Below are 18,494 nucleotides of genomic sequence, written 5' to 3' on the forward strand. Positions count from 1 at the left end.
AGGAATCCACAAGCAGCTTTGGACAATGGGACAAACCATATTTCCATGAATAAAACCAAGGGAAGCTGATTCTTTTGCCCCTCAAGGACTAGAGGAGTTATTCCCCTGTCAGATTATGCGGCATTCAAAGGTCTGAAAAAGGAACAAACCTCCCTGTATTGACAACAAAACCAATTCTTGAAAAGCTGAGCCAGAGCGGGTACCCTTCAAAAACTTCTTGGGAGCCCGTTACTGAAATCAAGCACTTCCCTGTTTTCATTTGTCCAAAGATAGACCCCTCTACGGGATCGTTATCTTGAGTTCTAGAAAGTTAAGTAGATGTCTTTTAGTAGGTATAATTTGAGAAAAAAAGGAAAAGTTGAAATGAATTTTTCAATTCCTTGGGATTAAGTATACCTTGGACAAGACAAAGAGCCACGTTTGTGCACCGTACTCCCATCTACCTCTGCCTGGAATATTCTCTCAGCTCTTCCTTCACCTTCCTTCATGCTCTGAAATATTACTCAGCTACATCTTCACCCAAGGTGATTTCCAGGAGCCCCCAGTTTGCAGGGGGGTGTCCTAGGTCATCTGTTTCCTTATTACTTGCCTCCAAAGCACTTAGGTCCTGCATTTGTGTACTTTTCTGTCTCTGTGCCCCTGCCTCCTCCAAAAAAAGGGGGTGGTGGTAGTGATACAGATTCTCTGTCCCCAGTGCTTTCTACACATTAGGAGGTCAGTAAGTGCAGGGCAATTCCTGAATGAACACACAAACCCAGTGGCTGGTTTCCTCACAGACCACACCAACAGGGCAGTCCTTCTGTCTCTATTTCTATTTTCCTATCCACTTGTAGAACCATGTTTTTAGGAATCAGAGGTTGCTCTTTGTAAAACTCTTGAAAAGACTGGGTAAAAATTATTTTATAAATGCCAGTCTGATCTTCTACTTTATCCCAATGAGCTGCTACTACGTACTATGCAAAGAAGAGAAAATTTAGCAGGGAAGTTTGTGCTTGAAAGATTTTGGCCACAAATGCTCAACAGGATCAATGTTTCCATTTAGAGAAAAACATCCCTATTTCAATTGTGATGTTTGGAATTTCAGCTTACATTACAAAAGGCCTTGGGAAAGGCTTTATAGCAGAGGCTGATGGTTCTTGTGGAATCACTAGGCCAAGTGTATCTTCCTGTCAGCCTGGACTGTCATTTGAGTATATTGACCCTTCCTTGACGGAAAGTCTATGAAAAGCCAGAGGGGGAAGAACAGGCTGCAAACCTGCTGCAGAGCATTAACAAGAACAGAATTAAACATTAGCACTTCTGGGACTTATCACACAACTTGGAACTGGTATTCAATAAAAGAAAAGATAATTTGGGGCCACACTACCCGGCATGAACATCTGACTCACAGTCACTGGTCTGGATTTAGAAAACTGCTTTGATCCCCAGAGAGTAGATTGTTAATGAGTATTTTAAAGGACAAGATTGAGGTAGCATGATAAGAGTAGAAAAGGGTACTGGTTTCCAAGGGTTCCAGTCTTGCTTCCACTTCTGTAAAAGCAACTGGAACTGACTTTGAACAAGACAACTGACTTTGAACATGACACTTTCTACTTCCCTGAGAAACTGTCCTCTTCTCAAATATTGGAGGTGGGGACCACCAAATGAACTCTCTGATCCATTCAACTCTCAAATCTGGGCCTCTATGACCATAACATTGAAGAGATTTAAAAGCAGAGCAACTAACGCTCATACCTTTTTCCTACCTGAAGTGAAGGTGAGGGAACCTTAATATAAAAGATAATTTTTCTTACATGCTTGCTAACAGTTCATGCATAATTTTTATAGCAAAGCAGGGATTTTAAGAGATTATTATCAGTTTCCTGAATTTGACAAGCTCATCAGTGTCACCTCGTTCTCCTTAAAGACTAATTATCCAAGGTGGTCAAACCTCCCATGTAAAAGTAATCAGCTTATAAATCACAGACAAGAAGGTGAAAAAATGTTAATCTATTAAAAAAATTTCAAGCTTATTAAAAAATTGAATAGCATAACACATCTCTATGTACTCCTCCTTTCCTCCCTGGTAAAACATTTGGTCACTCTCGTTTCACCTATCCCCAATTTACTTTCTTTCTGGAGCATTTTGAAGTAAATCTCAGACATCTCGTCATTTTACCCCCTAATGATTTCAGTACTCATCTCTAACTGATAGAGATTAAAACAAAAACAAAAACAAAACAAACAAACAAGAACAACTGCCAGGTCATTATTATGACTTACAATATTGTAAAAAATCCCTTAACATCATCTAAAATACCAGTTCATATTCAAACTTCATCAACCACCTAAAAAAATTCTTTTTCAGGGCAGAGGTGAAACTGATTTCACCCAGGTCACAATTCTTTGTCTTTTAAATATTTCTTTTAGACGCTACCATTACTTGGACACAGTGTATCTGGACACAGATAATGTGAAGGCCACTTTCATCGCTACTATATATTTCATTATTTGAAATGTCCTATTCTATGAAGCAGATACAAATGTAGTTAAAGACTCACAACTGGAAAGATATCAAGTAATTCTCATAGTTTTCTCAAACGCGTAAACAATTTGGGCAACTTTAACTGCATGCTTTAAAGCTATTTTGTTAAACTTTATAACATTCCCAGGAAGAATCCCATCTGACAAACCCTAGTGGCCTTTATTTTACCCATATAAAAGCTGAATGTCCTAAACCGTAAAGCGGCCCAACAGCAAATGTAGCATTTTCATCTGTAGCTTCATCTCTACTTCGAAAAAGACACATCTGAAGGAACACAGCAACAAAGAGGCCAGCTTTGTAAATAGGGCTAGGAGCCCTAAACTGTCATAGACTCTGACTTTTGGGAAGGAGGAAGGTGAACAATTTCTCTATTCAGGCCTCTCTGGTAATACACAGGAGTTGCTGTGATTCATAACTAGAAACACCGTTTTATAACACGAGTCTGTGTTTCCTAACACACACTGAAACAAACAAACAAACAAGACTATTTAGAAACCAAAACCAAGCCCTGCAGCGGGGCATTGATATCAAGATCTCAAGATGTCAGAGTGGCTATTGAATCCAGGCGAGGTAGGCAAGGCCTTATCCCTTTCCTTGGCCAGAAAAGTGGAAGCTTCCTGCCTGCTGCACATGCCCACACGAGGAGCAACCATGAATTTAATTTTCTTAAAACAGAAGCATTTTCAGACTTGTGTTTTCCTGGACAGCTGCCCCGTGGTTGTACTACGTAATCAGGGCGTGTAATTGACAGGAATGTGAACCGCTCACAAATTCTGGCAAAAAAAAAAAATTACGGAGCTATTTTTTTTCCAGGAAAAAGTTAAGGAGCAGATTCATCCTGTCCATTGAAAACAGCCATTACTTTACATGTCAGCTCATTAGCTACCTTTATATAAAAAAAAAAAAAAATCACTGTGATTTGCACTAACTATCAGCATGTATTGTAAAGAAGTAGTGTGGATTCACAGCTCATGCAATGGGATGGTTTGGGTCAGACATAATCTGTGAAATGGCAAATTTAGATGGGTTACTTGATATATATATATGGGATTCCTCTCCCAAGAGCCAGTTGTAGGAGACTATCCTCCCCATGATTTTGCCACTTGAAAAGCTGCCATCTGTGAGGACCTTGTAATTATTATGGTAATACCCAGGGCAGACTGATGAGGCTGCCATTGACATTCACAGGCAGCTTCAGAATTCCTTTCACAAGGCCTCAGACACAGCGATCTCCAAAATAATGGCTGGGGATTTTCCCAGGTAGGAGCTTTTGGAACCATGGAAGCTTTTAGACAAGGTAAAGTGTTGCTACAATCTATTAATTCTCTTTGAATAAGGGAAAGAATAATCTGAATTAACTTCACTATCAGCCTGAAAGGGGCCCTCTTTTCCAAGGCAGAGGCACAGAAGCTAAACCGTGGAAATCCATGAAGATTGAATTCCACTGAGATAAACCCTGACTCCATCTGAACTCGACAGGTTCAGAAATGTATACCTTCAGCATCTGTGAAACTGGAAAGCTCCTGTTCAGATCTGCAAGGTGTCTTGAGCTTCTGGCTCTGGAGGGAATAGGGGTATTCTGAACCGTGGAAACCTCAGAAACACATGAAGAAAAAGCTGGGGCTTTAGAAGGTTGGGGTTCGTGTTGGGGGGATTATTTTGAACCAAGGTGAAAAGAGTGGAAACACTTAGGTCTTTCCTTCCATTTATAATACTCCGTGAAGACAGTTTGGATTTTCTCAGAATGGGATCTCTCATTCTTAGAAGTAAAATTGAAGTCAAAATTTGCTAAATCAGAGGTTATGTTGCGATTTTAAGGAATGAAACTACAATTCATTCTGTGCTCCATCACTAATTCCTATTGAGAAGCTTTTCTTCCATGACAGCAGTTGGGGGCTGGGATTATTGGCTCAGGATGGTCCTCATCACTGAAGCCACCACTAATCTCCAACTTAATTCTGAGTTTATTTGGCAAGTAGTTGCTAACAGGCAAAATGAGGGTGGAGTCCCATAAGCCACTAAAAAGAGAGACATTATGTACATAAATCAGCCCTGCAAAATATTTCAGATACTGTATCTCAATTATAAAACAGTAGCAGACTGTTAAAATCTGAAAAGTAACACGTAATATGTATAACTAGTTCTTTTCAGGCATGTTCTTTGTTCCTATATGAATACATTTCACATGAGCCCAAAGAGATGGAAATGGCTTATTTATTTTTATAATTGAGAAAAATGTGTTAACTCTCTGGAATGTCCATGTGTGGAAAAATAATACATTATATGGAACTGCACACACATGATTTATAATGCACATATCCAGGACCAGAAATTCTAACGGAGAACCTTATTCAACAGAAAAAAAAATTTTTTTTTTCTTCAGCATTTGCAATTCTGGTATACCATAATGCTGAGGCCAAGCATATATTTTATTAGTTTAAATCCTAGCTAAGCAATAAAATGTGTGTCATTTTAAATAAAGAAAAGATGTTTTTCACAAAAGTTAAATTTAATGTCCATTTTGGCTCCCCTGCAGTGATGCTATGGTGTGCCACCCAGATCCCTCCCTTCAGGATTGAAGCCCTTATTTCCCCTCTGGCCCAAAGTGTTGACTGCCAGTGGCTCACAGCTGAGTCATTTTCTGAGCCTCATCTTTAGCTAAAGGGAGCTGCCTTGCCCAAGATGATGCCCTTCCCTGGGGGCAGCTGGCATCCAGTGGCTGGTTTGATGCAGGGTAAAATATCCAGTCTCTTTGCCTCCATCTGGGACATCTCTTAAAGGCTGTATCCCTGCTTCTGATCTCTCTGTGGCATCTGCCAAACTCTGGTCGCAACTGTATGACAGTTCAATTTCTCCTGTCCAATCCAGCTTCCTTCACTCCTTATAGGTGTTGTTCCTAAGTGCACTCCCCAATCAGCTTTCTGTACATAAATCTCAGCGTCTCCGAGTCTATTTTCTGGGGAACCCAATCTAAGATATCCACTTATTTAAGAATACTTTAATGGAGCGACAAGTTGGGAATAATGATGAGTTTTTAGATGAGAATATGGTAGAACTTCACTTTCTTCAGTGTGAGGTAGTCCCAGCCTAGCCTTGATGCCAAGAGGGTTGGTTCCAGAAGTTTCCTAAGTTTGGCATTGCAAGGTGAGCTCACCTAATGGTGATCATACCATATAAGAAATTTCATGATGAGGTTTTACTATTGTATTAATACAGACAAATCACGGACAGTATGTGGATGCTTTGGCCGTATGCAGAATGTTAGAAGTTGGCTCTTCTCTCTTGGGTTAGGAGTTAACCCAACCCTTTAGAATTCTTCCCTATAAGTGAGACACTGGGATAGTTTGACCATTAAAGAGTAGCTTAAGCACTAGGAGAATCTGTGAGAATGGGACCCATATTGGTCATTTTATTCATTAGAAACCTAACTTAAGAGAAACACATCAATAGAATATCAGGTAAAGCAATTTAGGGCAATAAAAACATAGTCTTTAAATGATACTGTCCCCCAGTGGCTCCCATAATGAAAATGAGAACATTTTCCCATCTCTCAAATCACCCCAATTATACACAGGATTAGGTAACTTCCACAAATCAGGCCATGGAAAGTTCTTTGATTCAGAGATATCAGTCAGAACTCTTTTTTTTTGCGGGGGGGGGGGTGGCGGAGGGGAGGGATGGTGGTGTGTATGTATGTGTGATTGCATAACAGCTTTTCCTTTTCCAACCTGGAAAACCATAGGTTCAGCTGCCTTTTGGGACCGTTTCTACCTTGATTGCACTTTGCTGTGTGAAACTGCAGCACGAAATGAAGATAGCTCCTCTCCCTGCGTTATTAAAAACTCCCATCTGAGAAAGGAAAGGGATGAAAGAGACTACCAGAGATGGTGTTTCTATGAAAAAGCAACTTCCGAGTCCCTAAAGATCTCATAAGTTCATCCTGTTGTCATTGAGCTTGTTAATAGATGCATAATGACAGAAGAATTATTGTGAAGCTGAGATAACTAGGATTTAGATTTCATATGAAGAGATGGACTTTACATTAGAGGCAAAGGACTTTTATTCTCTGATTATAATCATTCTAAAGTGCTTTTTGACCTTGGAAGAAAAAAAATCAGTGTTAAGGTGGAATTGGTTAGGTTATCGCCTAAGGAGGCATAAAAGGACATCAGGAAATAAATTAAAATTAAAATAGATTCTTTTATTGGGTCACGTCTCATCCTCTCATTTGTAAGCAAGCTTTCCACTCAAGGAATTGATACTGCAGGGGATAATTTTGCTCCTCATGTTTTGACTCAAGTAAAAGTTACAAACAAAAGTGGGGAGGAAGCTGCACATAAAGCTTAAAAGACAGACAGTTCTAAGGAATAGCAGACAGAAACCATGGTTGTGTGCAGCTACTTATGAAGTGGATAATGGTTTTGAAATCAATGGTCCCTGCTAAGTTAAGGGAACATACTTACACTCCAGACCAGACAAATGTCACATGTTCTGACCTTGAATAAATAAATGTCATTTCTTTTCAGAATTTACTTTAAGATTCAGTAAGTAATCTAGGATTATCAGAACATCTACTTCCCAGATTCTTTAACATATCAGGATCACCTTTTCCTCTAGAGACCAGACAAATACAGGATGTTTCCCTTGATAGAATATACCCTCCATTCTTGGAAAGACCAGCCAGTTCTCTTCTCTAGTAGGTGGTTTTCTCCTTTGCATTTACATTGATGCCAATGGTAACTGAAAATGTCTCTTTCCTTTATAAAATCTTGTATAGATAATGCAAACAAATGGTATCTAAGGGGTCACACGTTCTTCATCTTTAGATGATATAAAAATATTCTTAAATTTTCTGGATGAGATTCTGATTTAAATCTTACAAACTGCTAACAGAAACTTTAAAGCAAGCAGTCCTATAAATCAACTCTACTTCAATTAAAAAAATTTAAAAACATGAAACAGAGCTGTTTGATCAACTTAAAAAAAAAAAAAAGCAAGCAGTCCTAAAACTGAGACTCAAAATACGTACAGTAAATTGTCAGACATCAAGAAGCCCTTTGAGTTGTAGCATTGGTTTCCAAAGTAATATAGTACAAATCTCACAATATAGTTTCACATAATAAATATCTGTTCTTCCTTATAGCTGTTAACAAGGAAAAGATGATTATTTTCCTCCATATTCAAATGTGCAAGAAGAGTGGTCATAAAATTGTGTATGTACACACACACGTGCACACGCACACACACACACATCAAGTCTACAGAAATTAATTGAGCACATAGTAGATACCAATCACTCTGCTAAGTCCAAGATATACCAAGATAATTAAAGCATATCTAGTGGCACAAAGCTACAAAACAACAACTATTCTGTAATACATTTTCTGTACTGTGACCTTAACAATGTCCTGTGGGAGCAAAGGAACTGCAGCAATTAATCTAACAAGGTAGGGTTGGAGAAGCTTTTGTATGGAAGTTGCTATTTGTGTTGGCCTTTGGTGGAGCAGTAAGACTTCCACGGGTGCAGAAGTTGGCAAAAGACATTCCTGGACAAACAAGGTAATACAGTAGAACCAAAGGCGCTGAGACATACCCGCACACAGAGTCTTCTAGGAACTAGTCATTCAGTGTGGCAAAAACTGCTGGCATAGAAGTCAAGGAAAGAGCAATGGAAAGATTAAGACCAGGTTGTGAAGGGCCTTGTTTGCCATATTAAGTAGTTTAGACTCCTCAGGCAATGGAGAGCCCTAGAGGGTCATTAAGGAGGTAGAATAAGAAGATCCTGCTGACAGTGGAATCCCAAAGCAGGCCATAGTTTTTCTTTTTCTTTTCTTTTTATCTGGGGGAGGAGGGAGTAGGAACTGCTGAATGGAAAGGTAGTATTTTCTAATATACCTGGTCTCAGAGAACAGAATTTAGCCAAGGCATGTTCTTAGCACACAACCCTAGCACCATGAGACAAGATTGATCTCTCCACTAAGAGATTCACAACAGTCCTTCTTATTATTGGTGTTCTACTATATTCACACAGCAAAGCAAGAGGAGTGCCAAGCTGCATCCTGAGTACTCTGCTGCAGATTTACTGCCTGACAAGCCTTAAAGTTAGAAAAATATTCCAAGCTGAATCTGTCACGAACAGCTTTATACAGTTTGTTGTTTCCTGAGTCGTCTGGCCACCGGGAGACCAAGTCTGAAGAACACGTTTCCAATGGTGAGCCTTACTGACAACTGCTTTATCATTCTTCATGTTAAATAGACCAGCATATCGAAGCCAGGAAGTCAAGCTGATGATGTGAACAACCAAAAAGTGATTTTTCTCCTAACTGCCCACACTTATCAGAAGTCTTTGAATTTATACAGTATATGGGTAGCAAAGAATGCAACACTGATTTTTTTTTTATCACTATTTGATACCCCTTCACGACAGTCCCTTGTGGCAGGAAAGTGGTTAGTTTGCAGATAGGAGACACCTAGGACCAAAGAAATAAAATAATTGGAAATCATTGTTTTGATGGAGTTGGGGCAGAGTTAGCAATCGCGTTCCTGGGCTGCTGCTTTCCCGGGGAAGCCCGACAGCCTTGTTCCCACCGCAGACTTAAATGTCCTGCCTGAATCCATGTAGATCAATTCGATTCCTGAGCCCGAATGACAAGCTAAACTAGCAATAATGCCTTGCACAGGATTTTAAGCGACATAATCAACCGGAGAGGGACTTGTGTCAGTTAGACTTTGTCTCCTTAAAAATCAAGAGTAACAGTGGTAAGAGAGAAGTTTTTAACAAGGAGGAAAACCCTAGACAGTTGTCTCTAAGATTCTTCACCACAGCTTCAAGGACAACCAGGAAAAGAGCTGCTATTTGAGGCAACTTCATTATAAAATCATTTTTAATAAGCAATCTTAACAAAGAAAGGGAATACTCTGGTGGAGAAAGCCTCCAGGGACCCAGAGGCTGCCCAGTTAAGTTATTAGGAAGTTTCACACAAGGGACCAAACAGCTATTTCATTGGCCTCGGGGGACAGAGTTTAGTTTTCACCTGTTCTCTAGAGGCACTGGTGTTATCCTGTCTAAGAACAGCAGAGACTGGTAACAATCAATTATCCTGACACCCCAACTTGGTGAGGGAAAGTGAATATTCAGTTTTGTCAACACAAAAAGACACGGTGGAGAGAGACAGATAAATTAACGTGATTCGGTTCATTATACACGGAAGACTTTTCTGAATATGCAGCCAACAGAAAGCCTCATCTGAACCTTGGTGTTCTTTAAGTGAAACAATAGAAACTCGTTCTTGGAAAATGAAGAAAGACCAACAAACAGAAAAGGGAGTATCATTATCTTCTAACTGTACTGTCCAGCTATGTAAGGGAAATAGTTCTTTGTGCTTATGAAAAAATAATAATGCAGTTTGCTTTACGTAAGGAGTGAGCAAGATTGGGCATGCGGGGTTCAAATGTTTGGAAAGCTACATGTGGCCGAGTCCTAGTATATTACAGCCGTCTCCAGCCAAATTAGCAGCAGGAAGGAAAGAAAGCAAAAAGAACCATTAGCCACGCAATTCAAAGTGCACATGTAGTTTTCAAGTTTCACTGCTTGCTTCATTCCTCTGATTTTAATGAAATGGCAAGCACTGGTCTGACAATTAGACCTTCAAACTGGGAAGATGGAGGGAAAAAAAGAAACGCTTTTGCTTTAATAATTAGAACAGCCTTCTCTTTTTGGACTAGATCTTTCCTGCTCAAGAAGCACTTTCTACACAGGTGATCAGAGGAAAGACCAGAAAAGAACCTCAATCTGAGGATAAGAATTTTGTCCGAGTTCAGAGAAGGGAATGAAGTATGGAACCTGTGATTGCTATGATGCTCACTAAATGACAGCAATAAAAACACTGTTTACAGGTCACTGTGTTTTTCACGCCCATTCTGTGACTCCCCGCTGGTTATGAGACAAAGCCAAAACCTTACCTCTGTCGTCCACGTCCTCTTCTTTTCTTATTAATACTCTACTGTAGTCAGACAGGTCTATACAACGCCCCTCCCCCCTCCAAGTCCTCCATCAATCTACCTGATCACACCTACACCTCGCTACCCTTCCAGATCCAGCTCAGCTCCCCAGCCGTGTTCTTCACTCAGACAGACAATCCAACTGAATCACAGGCCTGCAGTCTCCTGCAATTCTTTCATTACTAAAAGTTCCTCAAGTGGGTCTATCCTTCCTCCTCAGATGTAAACTATTGGAGTGTGAGGACTGAGTTAAACTTTCTGTTTTACACTGTGTCTAACACACTGCCAGACACAGAGAAGGGGTTAGAAATATTCAGCTAATAAAATCTTTCTGACTCCCAGCCGCCTGCCCTTTGTACAGGCATTGGCTGTGGTCTGCTTTCCAGCCTGCCTTCCTTAGATTCCAGTATAACAGGTATCTGGATCATCCACCATATAGTCTGCTCCTTCTCTCCTCTAAAACAAAAAGATTATAAGAAAATATGTATGGATTAAGCCTCTTTCACTGAATCCAAACCTGAATCTTGCACATTCTTGCATTTTTTGCTCTTCTCTTCAATATGCCCTCTAATCGTTATGCTCGGCTGTTAACTATTTAAGACATTAGGAGCTAAAGTCCATGCCTATGAGTTCAACAAAGTCGAACCAGGTAAAGAGCTATCACTCCTACATAAGAAAAATGTTTACCCAGAGTTGGAGGTGAAGTGGGTGGAGAACATTTCACTGTGAGGAATCTCGGGCAGTCACAGGAAAAAGGGTAATTGAATGCGTGGAAATGAAAAAGTCACCGTTTGTGCAGATATGGACATCAATTATAATCAAAAGGACCACGTGACTACAAATACACTAACTTCCTGGAAGTGCAGTTGATAGACCTAGTGTAAAATTTTTTGTATAATTCATAAAGCAAGTGAATGTAGACCAATAACTTTCTTCATATTTCAAACATGTTGACATCTCTGCTGCTCCTCAGTTTTCAGTCCTTTGGATGCAGATCTCAATAAAGAGAGAAGTTGGTGTAACTGTAAATCCAATCCTAAATTCAGGTACTCTCAAGCGTACTTGAAACCTGGATGTTTAATTCTCTTATGCATCCTTTTGATATATATTTCAGTTCCCTAAGGAACTTTTAGCTTTCATGGTTGTGTTTGTTTGTTTTTGGTTAGGTTTCAGGGAAACCACATTATCCTGAATCATACTACCTCTTAGTGGCAGTGAAAGTTATACATGGATTATCAAGTTGATCTGACAAAAGAATGCTAACGCACAATTTTCTTATAAATGTCATTAATGTCTGTTAAAGGCTTTGTTGCAGTGGAAAATGAGTTCATGCTGTAAGAAATACATGTTACTACTCGTGTGGGGGGTATAACTATCTTAGAAGCAAAAATAACCAATTTGAACTCTTGTTTTATTATGGAATCAGTTGAGGTGAATGAATAGTGATGTTAAATGGATGTCAGTTCTTTGATGAATGAGGTTAGGTTGTCAAAAAGATTAGTAATGATCATTTTAGGTCAACTGATTTAAATGAACTTTTTCATATGGTGGGAATAGCATACCTCCTTCTCGTAATCAGTTGGTTCACCAAGCTTAGGAGCCTTTATAGGTAAAATAGTTCTAAGGTAAAAGATAACCTGAGTCAATTGTAGGAATGACTGCTCGCTTGGCTTTCTTCTTATATTTTCAAGTGGAAGGACCACTCTAAGGAATGAAGTTCTTTATCGTAGGCTCTATGGGTTGGCTTTAAACCGTGGCTCAACCACATACCAGCTAGCTGTAGAACCCTGGGCTTCAGTTTTCACCTGTAGAATGGGGATGGTAGCAACACCTCCCTCACAAGATTGTGGTAAAGATGAAATAAATTAACACGTACACAGCGCTTAGAGAAGCATCCAGCACTTAGTAAGTGCTCCACAACGATTACCTAATGCTGATATTGGAGATAACAGTGTGGTACTCGTGTGCATGCAAGGAGTCAATCTACTCTGAGTCCTGGCTCTGCCCATTTCCAGCTGGATGAGTTTGCAAGTTTTCTCACTTCTCGAAGTTAAGTTACTGACCCCCTCAGACAAGTTTTCTCATCTAAAGTGGGGGTACAAGTAGGACAAAGCTCATGGGGCCGATGAGAAGATTAAATGAGATAATGCATGTAAAGCGCTCAACATAATGCCTGGAATATCAGAACTGCGCAGTAGGTGGTAGCTCCTGCTCTTGCTGCTGCTACAGAGACTACTGGTACCTGGACCTTTCCTATCGCCACTTTGATTATTATTACACTGTTATTATTATTATTATTATTGAACTCGAAGTAACACAAAATCCTGAAAAGACATCGGCCCTTCTTTAAAGATCAACTCAATCATGTACAAGAGTTTCATTAAATATACAATAAATCCGTCAAGTAGACACCAGTACTTGGTAGGCTAGGCATTTTTATTTTCTAGCGGTGATGGTGGATTTTAAAGAGCCATTCCCCATCTCAATACACCCTTTTGAGCCTATGTTCTGAGATGAGAACACAAATACTTTTTGTCCAAATTCAATTCACAAATCTGAGGTCTATGAACAGCAAACTTGAACCAACTGGATGCTCTGATGGAAACATTTAGCTAAATATTCAGATGTTTAATCAATTAATTTTTTATAATTTTTATTGGGGTATAGTTGATTTACAATGTTATGTTAATCTCAGGTATACAGCAAAGTGAATCAGTTATACATATACATACATCCACTCTTTTTTGGGTTATTTTCCCATATAGACCATTACAGAGTATTGAGTAGAGTTCCCTGTGCCACACAGTAGGTCCTTATTAGTTATCTATTTTATATATAGTGGTGTGTACATGTCAATCCCAATCTTCCAATTTATCCCTCTCCCACCCCCAACTTTTCTACTACTATTGACAAGGAAGGGCCTCTCAAACAATTAGGAAAATTGCAGATGGCTCTCTGTGGATGTGAATATGAATCCGCTCAACAATCTGCTGGGATCCAGATGACTATTTTGACCCTACTGTAGCCTCAGTTGCCTCTAAAACACCAATATATATGTATATATGTATATACTTATAAAGTATCTACCTATGCTGTTACATCAGTAGAGTATGCCCATCACAAATCCTATTCAGAAACCTTATGAATCAGAGCAAACTCACTCCAAGCCTGTAACTATTCAGATTTGTAAACGGAATTCATAGATCCCCACTATGAACTGTGGATTTTAAGACTATGCAAATCTTCTACCTTGGAAGAACTGACTGGCAGGGCCAAGTGCTATCCATTTATATCCTAATATGATGAGACAGAGAAATCCTGTTAAGTTCAGAGGTTTGGCTCTAGATATACAGGCCAAGTCTAAACAAGGCAAACATCTCCAGACAGCACGGGGCATTTTTACTTCCTTGGACTGACTGATCTTGAAGGAATGACATAGATGTTCCTCTGGGCGAGAATAGGGGGAGAGGAGGAGCAAAGGTAGTTTTCAGCACCTAGAGTTAAATATTTACCTTTCCCTTCATTGCTCTTGTATACTTGGATCACAGTGTCAGACCCCTGGAGGTCTCTCTAATTCTTCTCTCCTCTCCCACATTTCCGGCTTAGTCTGCTTTCCAGTTTATGAGCCAAATCTTCTGAAAAGGGTACACTTAGCATTTGTATTTTCAGATTATTTTCTGTGACTATGTGTCCTCACTCTCCCGCAGTCCCAACCTTGAACCTAGTCTGTAAGCTCCTTGAGGGCAAAGAACCTGTCAGTACATAGTAGATCCTCAATAAACAATTGTCCACTGATTAGCTCTAGAAGAGGCCAGCACTTGTATTTTGGTCATGCCCCATCGGCAGCAAGCTCAGTGTCTGCAAGCTAAGAGATGAATCTTCTGGCAACTTTGTGAGTACTAGTTTGTGACTGTTTGTCAATGGGTGGACGGGAGCTGGATGAAAGCCTCCTGAAAGAACTTGAGTGTGGCTATTTCTCAGGTCTGTCCTAATGAAACATCCAGCCAGCAACTGAAATTATAATTGCCGTGAGTCACACCGTGAGTCACACCATGGGTCACATGGGTTGCCACAGCAACCTATTAACTATATAACCAAAGCACCTTCCATTAGCTTTGCCAAGAATGGTTCTTGAGTTTTCCTGGACTGCGAAAATAATGTGGGTGAGCCCCAAGTTTGGGGTTGCTAAGAGTCTGCAACCAAAAGGAATAGCCTCAAGGAAAGGAAAAGAAAACGAGAAAATAAGGCGACTGTACTTCTTGGGCCACCTGAGTAAGCGGCAACAACTGTGACAAATTGTTGGGTTGGTCTTGTGATATCAGCAAATACCCAAGGAGAGGTGGTCGAGGCCTCAAAACTCATTTTCTCTAAGTCAAACTTAAGCCAAGCCTCTAGGGGTAAGAAGTGAATACATTAACTTAGTCCACTTTAAATGATTGCAATAAATACTTTTTTTTTTCTTTAAAAATACAAAGGATTAGTTCTCAAAGAAATATTCTGATTTGTACTAAAATATTTTTACTCTAGAGAACTAAAATCTATTTATAAATAATACACTGCTTTAAGTTTACATCTTAGGCATGAGCCTGCTGCAACCAAACATTTGCAAACGTACTAAATTCATTTTTAATGGTTATTTGGGTTAAGATTAAAAATTCCAGAAGCTTCAGAAGCATATTTGATTTTGTTATTTACTAGGGAAAACTGACATTCAGTTGGATTAAACTGACATATTTTCCTGATTGCTTACGGAGTAACTTGTAATTTTTACGTTTGGAAGTTCCCGAGTGTGGAAGAAAGTAAGCAGAAGAGCCTTAAACAAGAAAAATAAGGAATATAATTTAGGATTATAAATTAGGTGGTTGGGATGAACATATACACACTACGATATATAAAATAGATAACCAACAAGAACCTACTTTATAGCGCAGGAAACTATACTCGATATTTTATAATAACCTATAAGGGATAAGGATCTGAAAAAGATATATATATATATAGATAGATAGATAGATATAGATATAGATATCTATATCTATATCTATATCTGAATCACTGTGCTGTACACCTGAAACTAACATGACATTGTAAATCAACCATATTCAATAAAAAACAAACTCTACAAAAAAGAATAAGAAATACAAACAAGGATGAGAACAGGAGGAAGTGACAATGGTCTGTTGACTCTGGAAGCAATCCAGGAGCCGACCAGGTATCTTTCGGGTCTGCACTCTGGTGGCCGGCTGATAGATTCCCTCAGGTGATGAGCTATGATGCCAAACTTCCCAGTAGCTGGAAATAGCTAAGATTATTTTCTGTTGTATTTTTCACTTTTTCATCTCTATATACGTCATCTTCTAACATTTTAGTGAATGCAGAACTACCCATGCAGAATTAGATGAAGAAGTCAGGAGCAAATGAACAGATTTGGCAAATAATAAAATATGGCAACTAATAAAAACCAAGACAGCAGTTGATTCCAAGAGAAAGATACTTATCCACACAGTACTATTACGGCAGGAATGAGACCAGAACAAACTTGTGAATCACAAAGCAAAAGCAGTCTTGCAAGTGTCCAATCAAATACAGGTGCTATATAATCAACCACAAAAATTAAATTAAAATTCTACACCACGGTGTAAAATTTCTCGAGTACATCCCTATCCCACAAGTAAAAACTCTCTTTTATGTTCACACAGCAAAACCCAGCAGCAACATTTCCTGTCAACAGCTGAAGAACATCGCAAATGTAAGAATTCCTTGACCAATTGGTCATGATGACTTCGTACAAGAAGCCCCAAGCTTTGCCTTCCCCCACCTGCCAAGTGAAGTTAATGACAAACACTGACGGTCCTATCCCAGGAACTCAGGAGAATCTGTGTTCTCCAAAGACCATGCTTGTGGATTTCTCTGAAGCTAACAATCAGACTTCCTTTCCTGGGAATTTCTTGCTTAACTCACCCAAAGCATTTTTTTAAAGAAGCAATACCTGTACTTTCCAGATAACAAGGTGGCCTAAAATATTATCAAGTGTCACAACTATTCAGGTTCATTTTGTAGTTCTTGCACCTCTGACTGGTGTACCTGTGAGCTGACACTCGGGTCTGATAATATATTCTGCAACTGTACATGTTCATTTGTAAGTGGAACAATCTCTCTGTGCAGGCAGTTAGGAAACCCAGATTGAAACTGCTAATGTGAGCTGACTTCAGCTGTTGATGATTATGTAGTCAAGCCTTGACCAAGGTTTCCTGAACCCTGGCTAAAATCGGAAGTCTTGAGACGGCCCAAAAATGAATTCGCACACTTCCCTGAGAGTGACACTTTTTAAAGAGCAGATGTCAAGATGATTTAAGAGGAGCTGAAATTTAACATCTTAAGAAAACTTATCAGCAAATTAAGACAGTTCAGTTTTCAAGAAAAATCCGACAGATGCTAAAGGAGTCATTTGGGTGATAGTTATTAGAGAAAGAACTGACTGATTTTCCTCCTCCTCACCAGTTGTGGGGCCTGTAGAGATGCTAAGATCAGAAATAGGATGGGCTGTCTGCTGAGTTGGGTGACAAAAACAATCTCCATGTTTACGTGGCATAGAAGACTTTCACTAACATGCAACTTGGACAATTCAATTTCTCCTTGGCATGGGCAAAGCTTTGTGTCAACTGTCTTTTCAGGAGCTTTCTCCCCAACTTGTCATTGGGCCATTTTATTTTGGGCCCTCTCCCCCAAATCATGAATGTAAACATCAGCCACAAAAACCAAGATGACTTTTGATCTAAATCTTTCTATCAATTTAATATTTGAACTACATAAAGGAAGCTTTAAATCTTTCTACATTTACATTATGCTTAATCCCTAAGAATTTTCCTGCTGATTTTCACAGTTAGAAAGGCACTCAAAATCTATCCACTCTGGCTATATCTTGCTTTTGTTTTAAAGCAGGTATAGCTGATAGAGTTCATTAAGCCTCTGCTGAAAGACCAACCTGTTCTATTGCCTGTTACTGGAGTGCCACTTGTTTTTCACTAGCTACCACTCTCATGCTGTCACCCACATCCTTCCGTGAATTTAAATCCAACCACGGGTTATTATTTCTGCAATAGGCCAATGAAATTATCCTTAGGTATGACAATTCCTTAAAGGTCCTTATGGATGGATGGTCTCTATATTAAGTAACATCTATGGTCTCTCTCCTATTCATTGAGGGGTATTCTTTGTATCCAGTGGAGTTGAACTAGTGGTTTTTGTCCATTTATCCAGGAGCCAAGTCATAATGCAAACAGTCAGCGGCTTTCTGTATGTTGCCAGGTGGCCAGGAGTCCATACCCCAAACCGCCATAAACAGTAGGCACAACCATCCGCCCCTGTTCAGGAGAGGCCCAGGACTGAGCTAGCAGAAAGACTGAATTACTTACCACCTCTAGAGTGGGTCCCACCAGGCCAGGGACGAGCTCATGGGCAAGGCTGTGCAAGGAAGCGCTCTGTACCATGCCTGCCCTGCGGATATACAGAGGACTTCAGTCTCCTGCACTGTCAATCTCTCAGTCATCATGAGCTCAATTATGCACCGACAACAGCAAGAACAACAACAACGACGACAACAAAACAACCCCCAAAAAGCTAAGGGCCACAGACTACCCTGGTGGAGGGACAGCCAACTGGAACCGTGTGTTGAGAGACGAGGTGCTGTCCTGAGCATGTGTCCATTACGGGCCTGAGCTTTGCCTCTTTCCTCAAACATTCCACTGATGCCCACGGGAGAGCCACGTGGAGAGACAGCAGGATTGGGCCCTAAAAGTTAGGCAACCATCAAATTGGGTGGGGTTGCTTTTTTTTTTTTTTTTTTGATTTTTGGTTTTTTTTGCTTTTTATGTTTGTTTTCTACAAATACAAATAGACAGACAGACAAACCCAAGAGCAGATTTCAAGAATCAACTGAGGCACAAGATAAACTACTTTGATGGTACAC

General features: G+C 39.7%; 1 protein-coding gene across 3 annotated transcripts in view; it reads right to left on the reverse strand.

Moving 5' to 3' along the window:
* The window catches only part of RORA (RAR related orphan receptor A), a 729,602-nt gene that overhangs the window by 171,935 nt on the left and 539,173 nt on the right, over positions 1 to 18,494 (reverse strand). The window lies entirely within an intron of this gene.

Source organism: Balaenoptera borealis (genome assembly GCF_965194805.1).
Source record: "Balaenoptera borealis genome assembly, chromosome: 3".
Classification (NCBI taxonomy): domain Eukaryota; kingdom Metazoa; phylum Chordata; class Mammalia; order Artiodactyla; family Balaenopteridae; genus Balaenoptera; species Balaenoptera borealis.